General features: G+C 42.8%; 1 pseudogene; it reads left to right on the forward strand.

The window, feature by feature from the left end:
- LOC126217136 (ras-like protein 1) overlaps window positions 1-8,478 on the forward strand; it is a 43,567-nt pseudogene extending 35,089 nt beyond the window's left edge.
- Window positions 8,479-8,716: the final 238 nt, after the last annotated feature.

Consider the following 8,716-nt stretch of genomic DNA (forward strand, 5'->3'; position numbering starts at 1 on the left):
CACCGCTGACCATAAGGCCTGGGATGGAGCCAGTGTGACTCCACCGACAGCAGCAGTTCCTGCCGTATTTTAAACCGACTGTCATTGGCAAGGCGTGACAGTCGTCTGCGGTTCCAGTCGATTAGGAATTTTTATATCCACTCTCCTTATGCCGTATTACATTGTTGCGAGGTGTTCCGAATCCCATGCAGACACTTTGGACAGTACATGTTGATTCAATATCTCGGTGAAGTGCATTCACGTTGGGTCGTCGGGATGCTAGACACAACAGCTCTCTTCTGCCATTCTGTCACGTCTCCACGTCGACCACCCTACTGCACTGATCTGACAAAATCGACTTGTGTTTATGTACCATTTCACTGCAGTCATATATGTCAGTGGTGAAGGGTCACATGACTTTCTGGTACAAGTTCAACACCCCATCTACAGCGAACAAAAGCTACCAGTATGGGGGACGACTAATATTGTGTCCTTTGAACCGACAAATGCAAAGGTTAGGCGGACTGGTTCGCAGTCGATTGTACGACTTTTCCCATCATTTATCACTTCCTTTACCTCCGTCCAAAAATATTTAATGTGAAAAATGCGAAAATGCTTCGTGGATCAGAATCCATGTTAGACTGTAGGCAACCCATCTACAATAGGGACATGATTAGTAAAGTACTGCAATGTTTAAACCAACTTTCAGTTTGAGGACAGCTTTACTTAAAAAAAATCCTACCAATTTTTGTTTGTTTGTGGTCTTAGTTTCTGTCGTCAAGAAATCAGCAACATAATTTTTCGTTCGGTGTTTCATGTGGCTCGGTACTGTCTTCTAAGCGCTCCTCAGGCCTTAGTGCTGTGCGTGTCCAGTTGGTGTGCAGACATTTGCCACGCCGGACATTTCCCACAGCAGACATTTGCCACGATTTTACCTACTCCGAAGGGTTGGGTTCCTTGTGTGTGTCCCCCCCCCCCTCCTCCTCCTCCTCCTCACTCGCCGCCCGACCAACAGTAAAGGTACTTACTGAGCCTCTCCGCTGATTTACTTAACATAGGACCAGAATCTCTATGGATTTTCCGCTACATTTCTAGAGAGAGTTTCATTGTGGAAACTATTAAATGCATCTAAATGCTAATTATTGCATCTCGCATTGAAATCCGCACCAAACTTCCGCACCAAATTTCGAGCCTCAGTAAAACTTAGCCAATCTTGGAGATTTTGCATTCGTCTAAATTATACGTGCCTTTTTCGGTGCTCCTGCAGCAGCTTTCTGTCGTGTTTTGTGTACCATGGGGGATCAGTTCCGTCTGTTATTAATTTATTTGGTATCAATCTCTCGAGTGCTGTTGATACTATTCCTTTGAACTTAAGCCACATATGGTCTTTAGTTACATAGTTTGGAAGGATTGGAGACTGTCTCTGAGAAAGGCGTCAACTGAATTTTTAGTTGCTTTTATGAATAGATGTATTTCGCGTTTAGTTTCAGTGAATTTCTTTGTTACGGAATTGAGCCTCGCTACGACTGTGTGTTCACTAATCCCTGTATCCGTCATGATGCTCAGGATTATTTCTGGCTAAGAGGTCAAGTGTCTTTTCGTAACCATTTACAATGTGAATGGCCTCGTGAACTAATTGTTCAAAATAATTTTAAAAAAGCACTTAGAACACTTACGGAAGTTGTTTTCTATCTACAATAGGGTCTGAAAATTCACATTATTCCTCGACTACAGCTATTGTTGAGGAATGATGGTGGACATATTGAGAATTTCCTGTAAAGAACATCATCTTTGCTTTGTCTTACTTTGTTAAGCTAATTATTGCTATTCTGGTCAGATGAAGCGCCATCTGTCGGACATTTTTTGAACTTTTGCATTTTTTTGGTTCTAATAAAACCCCACGTCATTCCAAGCATGTGTGTCAATTTGTACCTCTCTATCTACATTATTCCGTGGTTTATTAAGTTTTCAAATTTATACTGACTTTTTGATCACCCGGTATTTTTGTCAAAATACGGAAGGTAGATTGAAGTCACTGCCAACTGTAATTGTATGAGTAGGGTACCTATTTGGGACGAGACTCGAGTTTTCTTTGAAATGTTGAGCAACTGTTTCATCTGAGACCGGGGGTCGGTGAAAGGAGCCAGTTATTAATTTACTCCGGTTGTCGAATATAACCTCTGTCCATACTAAGTCACAGGAACTACCTGCTTCAATGTTGCTTGTGAGTAAGTTGTGCTTCTTGTTTTTGCTGTAGTGGAGATCATTACAATTACGGCTTTTCCCTCCGAAACGTAGGATGCTTTCTCTGTGACCCTGTAAATACCAGAGCTAAACAATGAGGAACAAGAACGTACGTTACAGGCATAGCATTCTGTAATACTTCATTTCCTTATTTCTAACATTTTGAAATTGTACGTCGACTTTAGATGACATATCAGTCATAGATGTTCATATCTCTGTTTATGAATGTACTTTCAGTCATGTTTTGAACATTGTCCCGCTACACTTTATTAAGTAATGTTTCGCCGCAAGGGATTTTAGAGAGTAAATTAATATGGAGTATGTCGTTCTTCTTTTCAAACATTCAGATACCCATTTCTTCTTTCCTTATTGCCTTTCGGGCATGCAGTTGTAGTAATTAAAGTAGGCACAAGTGCAGTGATCAAAAAGAAATGATTGGCGTACATTCGCGTTCTCTTTACATCGTTCCTTCATGTTGCTCTCACGGCGATGGACTGCTTCTATCGCAATCAGTAAGCGTGAAAGGAAGCTACCGTACAGACAGAGGGATCTATATTTGTACTTGGCAGAGCTAATTACACACTGACATAATCGTCGGAATTGATTTCGTTTCCCAAAAGTTATAAATATTTCGATTTCGGAAAAGAAGCTCTCTATTTCGCCAAGATGTCAAAGAAGAAGATCCCTTACGTACTGGTTGTATCGAGTAAGATGTGGAGACAGCGGTTTGAAAGCGGACAGAAGAAGTACGAGGAAGGGAGTCCCTTACCTGAGGGATCGCTACTCAAGCTACCTGGCAAAGGGGCAAGTGTGGCAAATGTCCGGCGTGGCAAATGTCCGGCGTGGTAAATGTCCGGCATTCGTCCAGCTTGTTGCAGCTCGTAATGTGGCGTGACACAGCCAATCGCGGGGCCAGGGCGTGGAACAGGTGAGGCGGGCTGCAGGCTGCGGCCGTAAACAGGGCCAGCGTCCGCTGATTAGCTTTCGGAAGGCGCCGCGAGAGTAGGCGAGCTGAGCTCCCGCCGTGCGGCTGCGGCGCCCTCTTTACGGCGCATAACGCCGCTTAGCGGCAGCAGGTAGTTGCGCTGCACTAACGTGCCCGCTTTACGGCCGTTGTCAACTGCAGATTCTGCCTCGACACGCCCGACGGCTGGCCCCTTAACGTCCAGTACATCCCGTAGCAACCACTTGCCCTTCCAAATTCATTTGTCACGGCAAATATCCCAACTTCGCGCACTCCTTTCTACTCGAAATGCGTATCCACTTTAAAAATGGTCGAGTACATTAAAATTCCTAACTGAGTTTCTGAACGAGTCGATGGCTGTAAACAAGACATTGCAATACGGTGGACAAGGAAGGCGCGATGAGCTGTAGAACTACAGGGATGCTGCAGCGCATTCTGGAACTATACGTTTCGGAAACTTAGCTGTGTGGCTCCCAGTGTTCTAATATTACCCCCACACCGCTGTTTTCAAGCAGTCTCACCCACTGACAGAACGCGACTTCTCTTAGTGCTTCCATTTTACGACTGGGACCGATGCTCGCGCAAGCCCGCTTGTTGGTTCAAATGGTTCCAATGTCTCTGAGCACTATGGGACTTAACATCTGAGGTCATCAGTCCCATAGAACTTAGAACTACTTAAACCTAACTAAGGCAAGGTTCGAACCTGCGACCGTAGCGGTCGCGCGGTTCCAGACTGAAGCGCCTAGAGCCGCTCGGCCACATCGGCCGACCCCGCTTGTTGGTTTCGTGGTTTTCGTTATAATGAGAAAGAAAACGCAGGAGGTAGGTGACTTTCAAGCATGCGCAGAGTGTCGACATTCTGAATTCATTTAGTTAGTGATATAATTGGTATGTACAGTAATTTGCAAAATATGTATGTATTTCTAAATACAGTAAATACGAAAAATTTGAAGCTATATGCTCGTTAAGTATATTAAGTAACTACGTTAATAAGGCTAAAAATGACATGTCCTTGTTATGCGTCTGTTTCTTCATATAGATGGATGTCCTATTCCGAATGGTTTCCAAGCTAGAACACATTTAATGTACATTATTACTTATTTTATGTATTATTCAATACATTATTAGGTTTACCCATGTGCACTTGTACAGTGGATGAAAGAATTTGTGAGACCCATCGCCCTTATTGTTGTGCTTGAACTGCACAGCTTTAATGTCTGTTCCGCAGCATAACACGAACGGAGACGAGGTACTCTGAACAGCGAAAGAAACTGGTATACCTGCCTAATATCGTGTAGGGCCCCCGCGAGCACGCAGAAGTGCCACAACAGGACGTACCATGGACTCCATTAATGTCTGAAGTTGTGCTGGAGGGAACTGACACCACAAATCCTGCAGGGCTGTCCATAAATCCTTAGGAGTACTAGGGCTTGGTGGCCAGCGGAAGTGTTTAACACTCACAACACTGTTCCTGGAGGCACTCTGTAGTAATTCTGGACGTGTGGGGTGACGCATAGTCCCGTTGGAATTGCCTAAGTTCGTCGGAATGCACAATGGACATGAATGGATGCAAGTGATGCTTACGTACGTGTCACCTGACAGAGCTGTATCCAGACGTATCAGAGGTCACATAGCCGGCCGCAGGGGCCGAGCGGTTCTAGGCGCGTCAGTCCGGAACCGCGCGACTGCTACGGTCGCAGGTTTGAATCCCGCCTCGGGCATGGATGTGTGTGATGTCCTTAGGTTAGTTAAGTTTAAGTAGTTCTAAGTTCTAGGCGACTGATAACCCCAGATGGTAGGTCCCATAGTGCTCAGAGCCATTTTTTTAGGGGTCACATATCACTGCACACGCCCACACCATTACAGAGCCTCCACTAACTTGAACAATCCCCTGATGACAGGCAGGGTCCATGGATTAATGAGGTTGTCTCCATATCCCTACACGTCCATCTGCTCGATACAATTTGAAACGAGACTCGTCCCACCAAGCAACATGTTTCTAGTCATCAATAGTCCAACGTCAGTGTTGATGGACCCAGGCGAGGCGTAAAGCTTTGTGTCGTGCGGTCATCAAGGGTATACAAGTCGGCCTTCGGTTTCGAAACCCCATTTACTGTAGATGTTGTTTCGCTGAATGGTTCGCACGCTGACACTTGTAGATTGCCCAGCATTGACATCTGCAGCAGTTTGCGGAAGATTTGCACTTCTAACGATTCTCTTCAGCCGTCGTTGATCCCATTCTTGCAAGATGTCATTTTCCGGCCGCAGCGATGTCGGAGATTTGATGTTTCACCGGTACACTGGAGAAACGGTAGTGCGGGAAAATCCCCACTTCATCGCTACGTCGGAGATGCTGTGTGCCATCGCTCGTGCGTCGACTATAACATCATGCTCAAACTAACTTAAATCTTGATAACCTGCCATTGTAGCAGCAGTAACCGATCTAACAACTGCGCCAGACACTTGTTGCCTTATATAGGCGTGGCCGACCGCAGTGAAGTATTGTGCCTGCTTACATATCTCTGTATTTCAGTACCCATGCCTATAGCGGTTTCTTTGGCGCTTCAGTGTGTATTATCAACGACGAAAAAGTACCTGAGGACGGTCTGACTGTTCTAGGTAATGTGAGAAACTATACTGCAGCTGGTTAATTTTATTTTACGTTTATCTGGTGGATTAATAAAGTAAGGAGAAAACGCTATTCAGTGTGAGCTGTACTAATGCAAGTACATTAAAAGTTATCACGATGAAGTTACGAAAAAAAAATCTTTTTAATAAAACGAAGCATTCCAAATTGTTAGGAATTAGTAGGTAAATATGCACTTTCGCCTTCGAACCGATCTGTGTCTACGTTCAGCCCACAGTCATATTGAAGTAGCGCTACAGGAAGAACCAGCACGGAAGCATGCAAATATGACAGGAAAGTACATAACTAAAACCAGTTCATAAATCATTCAGTACTACAATTAAGTCCCTACAATTGACAGATTATTCCATACAATTGACAGAAGCAAAAAAGCAGGTATTAACAAATGTACAATTCTGCAGATTTTTCATCTTTGGATGTAAAGAGTACAGAATCAAAGCAGCGACAAAAACTATGAAGGAGCAGTTGTCTTAAGCTTTCTTTATTGATTGTCGCGATCTGGTTACTGGAAGGGGGGGTGGGTTTGGGGGGGGGGGGCACAGGAGATGTAAAAATGTTGTCTCCAGTGAGATTAGAGTCCAAAGTTAATACAATCTTCCCCTTAAATGGCGAACACTTCACCATTATTGCGCTTCCTTGTCGTCCTATTCAAAGTTAAGACAGAGAATTCGCACCATAAATCTAGAGATTCGGTTGAATGAGCTTCCTGGATTCAAAACCATCAATTTACTAAGTCGTTCATTCAATGAGAATCACTCAGATATTTTATCCAAGTGACAAAAAATATCGAGTGAATTTAGCAGGTTTAAAGGCACATTTGCAGGATGGGCGTTGATATACTACAAAAACGTAGATATAAGTTGAGAATATAAATAAAGAATTACTAAAGATACTAATTAGTTTAAAGGGTTATATTGATTGTGACGTGAAACCGCTGAAACATTACAATAATTACGCAGTTCAGTTGTCTTGCCGAAAAGACGGCACCCTTTTTGTTCTTGTAACGGCCCAGATCGGACGCATATCTGCCATCGCTGCAGATAATTATTTGACAAAAGAATGGTTCAAATGGCTCTGAGCACTATGGGACTTACCATCTGTGGTCATCAGTCCCCTAGAACTTAGAGCTACTTAAACCTAACTAACCTAAGGACATCACACACATCCATGCCCGAGGCAGGATTCGAACCTGCGACCGTAGCGGTCACGCGGTTCCAGACTGAAGTGCCTAGAAACGCGCGGCCACACCGGCCGGCCAATTATTTGACACTCCGCCGTTATTCTATTTTATTGAGACGCAATCTCACTAGGCGTACTCGTAGATACACACAGCAACAGAATTAATGTAAGTGTCTATGTAATTTAATTTAGTGTAATGATTGGTGAATACAGTGATATTATTTAATCTTGTGATTCATTTGTGTTGCAAACTATTGTTCCAGTTAAACGTCATCTTGGCATGGCTAAAGGTTCCGTGTTACAAATTTTATGAATGGTCCAGCATGAGCCAGTCCGATACATAAATATTTTAGAACAGTCACTCATGGTCAAACTGACAATGAACGGACCTTACGCAAAAAGCCGTTGTCAAGCGCACAAAGTTTGTATTAAGCGAATTATAAATTTATACTCTGATCACATACTATTGTCATTGTCTATTATTATCTGTCTATTGTCTGATATTCACAAAGGAGACCGTAATAGCCGATAAATCAAACAGGATAACACTGACTCACTCCAGGAAGTAAGTCGACCGCCACTTAGCTAAGAGACATATTCTGCAGTGTTACCAGTCTTCCATTACACTAGCAACAGGCAGAATACGATTGTTCAGCTCACGTGTTTTTTGGCCTGGCTAACACTCATGTCTAGGGGTAGCGTTTTTGATTAATAATCAAAACGTCCTCGGTCCCGGATGTGTTTTTGAGGTGGCAAAACATTGTTTATGGAAATAAAATGATAGCGACGGAAAAGTTATTATTGAAGTGTGATATATTCCAATGATGCTGTAAAAGAAGTTTTCACAACTGTACGTTTTCGTTACTGCTATGCTTGCTTTACATCTTTGAGAAAGATTTAATACAAATTGGTTGTTGCGGGTGCAGGTAGCGTTGGGAAAAGTGCATTGACAGTTCAACTTATACAAAATCATTTTGTGGACGAATATGACACTAAAATTGAAGATTGTTATCCGAAACAGGTTTTGATTGACCGAGACAGGTGTTTGCTAGACATATTGGACACAGCAGTTCAAGAACAATATAGTGCTATGAGAGACCAATATATGAGTATTTGTGAAGGTTTTCCTTTAGATTTCGCTGTTAACAGAGCAAAATCCTTTGAAGATATTGGAACTTATCGCGAGCAGATAAAATGCGTTAAGGGTGTAGAGGAAGTCCCAATGGTTTTAGTTGAGAATTAGTGTGACCTACCACCGTGGGTAATTTACACAAGGCAAGCACGCGAAATAGCGAAGCAGTATGGAATACCCTTCGTCGAAACATCAGCAAAAACACGTATGAGTGTTGACGACGCATTCTGTAACCTTGTACGAGAAATCAGAAAAGATAAGGAAGACACAGGACGAGAAAAACGAGAAAGATTGAGAAGAACCCACAAAAAGAAGAGATGCTGTTTGCAGTAGAGGTTTAATTACTGTAACTTACAACTATATTTCTTTTAATATTAAAATTTATCTAATCTCGTTCCATAATTTCATATGATGACCATGTAATTCTTCTTTACATTTGCCATGGTTGTTGAAGCATTTAAGCAGCTTATACTTCCAGTGTGATTTCCTCTCAACCCTTTGTCCTTCTATTTTTTTTTTTTTTTTTTGCAGAGAAATTGAAGTTTCCCTCGTCAGACCGAAAAACTGCGTA

This window comes from Schistocerca nitens, chromosome 1, assembly GCF_023898315.1.
Source record: "Schistocerca nitens isolate TAMUIC-IGC-003100 chromosome 1, iqSchNite1.1, whole genome shotgun sequence".
In the NCBI taxonomy this organism is placed as follows: domain Eukaryota; kingdom Metazoa; phylum Arthropoda; class Insecta; order Orthoptera; family Acrididae; genus Schistocerca; species Schistocerca nitens.